This window comes from Tachypleus tridentatus, chromosome 2 (assembly GCF_004210375.1).
Source record: "Tachypleus tridentatus isolate NWPU-2018 chromosome 2, ASM421037v1, whole genome shotgun sequence".
NCBI lineage: Eukaryota > Metazoa > Arthropoda > Merostomata > Xiphosura > Limulidae > Tachypleus > Tachypleus tridentatus.
The window spans coordinates 67,721,225-67,724,770 of NC_134826.1; positions in this window are offsets into that span (position 1 = coordinate 67,721,225).

The window sequence follows — 3,546 nt, forward strand, 5'->3', positions numbered from 1 at the left end:
CACACATAAAAGAAATTCACTAGAATACTAGATCAACCAATTAGTGATAATAAAAGGAAGATCTCTATCAGAACTCACTAGAATAATGAATCACCCAACAAGTGATATTAAAAGAAATATACATGTCAGTACTTACTAGAATACTAGACCACTCAACCAGTCACAGTAAGAGAAAGATCTGTACCACTACTTACTAGAATACTAGATCACCCAACCAGTTGTATTAACAGAAAGATATGTATCAGGATTTACTAGAACACTAGATCCTCCAACCAGTGAATTTAACAGAAAGATCCCTATCACTACTTACTACAATAACAGATCACCTAATCAGGTATAATAGCAGGAAGATCACTTCCAGTACTTAAAAGAATAATGGATCACCCAACCAGTGATATTAAGAGAAAGATCTCTATCAGTACTTACTAGATGACACGATCACCCAACTGGTCCTATTAACAGAAAGATCTATATTCGTATTTACTGGAATACTACATCACCAGACCTGTGATATTAAGAGAAATATAGCTATCAGTACTTACTAGAATACTAGATCACTCAGTCGCATTAACATAATGATCTGTATCGTTATTTACTAGAATACTAGATCACTCAACATGTGACATTACTAGAAAGATCTGTATCAGTACTTACTAGAATATTATATCACCCAATTAGTGACAATAACAGAAAGAACTGTATCAGTACTTACTAGAATTCTTGATCACCCAACCAATAACATTAACAGAAAGATCTATATCAGTATTTACCAGAATACTAGATCATCCAACCAGTGATATTAACAGAAATATCTGTGTCAGTATTTATTGGAATACCAGATCACCCACCTAGTGACATTAACATAAAGATCTCCATCAGTACTTACTAAAATACTTTATCACAAAACCAGTCACATTAAAAGAAAGAACTGCATCACTATTTACTAAACAATAAGAACATTCAACTAGTGACATTAAAAGAAAAACCTGTATCAGTACTTACTAGAACACTAGATCACCCAACCAGTCACATGAGCAGAAAAATCTCTTTCAGTAATTACTAGAATAGGTGATCAACCAATCAGTCCTATTAACAGATCACCCAAGCAGAAATATTAACAGAAATATATCTATCAGTACTTACTAGAATACTAGATCACACAACCAGTCGCATTAACAGAAATATCTGTATCAGTAGTTACTAGAATACTAGATCACCCAACCAGTTGCATTAACAGAAAGGTCTGTATCAGTACTTACTAAAATACTAGATCACCCAACCAGTCATATCAACAGAAAGATCTGTATCGGGATTTACTAGAACACTAGATCCTCCAACCAGTGAATTTAACAGAAAGATTACTATTACTACTTACTACAATAATATATCACCTAATCAGGAATAATAGCAGGAAGATCACTTCCAGTACTTACAAGAATAATGGATCACCCAACCAGTGATATTAAGAGAAAGATCTCTATCAGTACTTACTAAATGACATGATCACCCAACCAGTCACATTAACAGAAAGATCTGTATTAGTAGTTACTAGAATACTAGATCACCCAGTGAGTCACACTAACAGAAATATCTGTACCCATATTTACCAGAACACTAGATCACCCAACTAGTGATATTAACAGAAATATATCTGTCAGCACTTATTAGAATATTAGATCACCCAACCTGCCACATTAAGAGAAAGATCTCTATCAGTACTTACTAGAATACTAAATCACCCAATAAGTCACATTAACAGAAAGATCTGTATCAGTATTTACTAGAATACTCGATCACCCAAAAAGTGGCATTAATATCAGGATATCTATTAGTAGTTACGAGAATACTACATCCGCCACAAAGTGATATTAACAGAAAGATCTCTATCAGTACTTACTAGAATACTAAATCACCCAACTAGTCATATTAATAGAAAGATCTGTATCAGTACTTACTAGAATACTATATCACCTAACAAGTCGTATTAACATCAGGATATCTATCAGTACTTACTACAATACTAGATCATCCAACCAGCCACATTAACAGAAAATCTGTATCACTATTTACTAAAATACTAGATCACCCAATTATTCACATTAACATAATGATGCATATCAGTATTTATTAGAATGATAAATCACCAAAACCAGTGACATTAACAGAAAGAACTGAATCAGTATTTACTAATATAATAGTTTAACTAATAAGTGAAATTAAGAATAAAACCTCTATCAATACTTAAAATTATAATTATAAATATACTAAAATTATAGATGACCGAACAAGTCACATAAACAGAAAAATCTGAATCGTTACTTATTAGAATACTAGATCACCCAACAAGTTATATTAACAGAAAGATCTCCATCAGTACTTACTAGAGTACTTCATCACCCAACCAGTGATATTAACAGAAAGATCTCTATCAGTACTTACTAGAATAATAGATCACGCAACCAGTCCTATTAAGAGAAAGATCTGTATCCGTATTTACCAGAATACTAGACTCACCCAACCATTGATATTAAAAAGAAATATATATATTAGTACTTACTAGAATACCAGATCACCCAACCAGTAACACTAAGAGAAAAATCTGTATCAGCATTTACTAGAATACTGGATCATCCAACAAGTCACATTAAGAGAAATATCTGTACCAGTACTTACTAGAATAGTAGATCACCCAATCTGAAACATTAATATAATGATCTGTATCAACCAATCAGTGACATTAATAGAAAGATCTCTATCAGTATTTACTAGTATACTAGATCACCCAACCAGTTGCATTAACAGAAAGGTCTCTATCAGCACTTACCACAATTCAAGATCACCCAACTAGTGACAATAACAGAAAGAACTGTATCAGTACTTAGTAGAACACAAGATCACTCAACCAATCATATTAACAGAAAGATCTCTATCAGTACTTAGCAGAATTCTAGATAAACCCACCAGTTACGTTGATAGAAATATCTATATCAGTATTTACTATAGTACTAAAACACCCAATCAGTGATATTAACAGAAATATCTGTAACATTATTTATTTGAATACCAGATCGCCCACCCAGTCACATTAACAGAAAGACCTCTATCAGTACTTTCTAGAATACTACATCACCCAACAACTCGCATTAACAGAAAAATCTGTATCAGTATTTACTAGAATACTAAATAAACCCAACCAGTGACATTAACAAAAAGATCTCTCTCAATATTTCCTAGAATACTAGATCACCCAACCAGTGACATTAACAGAATGATCTGTATTAGTATATACTAGAATAGTAGATCACCCCACCAGTGATATTAACATAAAGATCTGCATCAGTTTTTACTAAAAATATTAGATCATTCAACTAGTGACATTAACAGAAAGCTCTGTATCAGTACTTACTACAATACTTTATCACCAACAAGTCACATTAAGAAAAATTTTTGTATCAATAATTACTGGAATGCTAGATCACCCAATCAGTCACATTAACACAAAGATCTGTATCAGTATTTACCAGAATACTTGATCACCTAACCAGT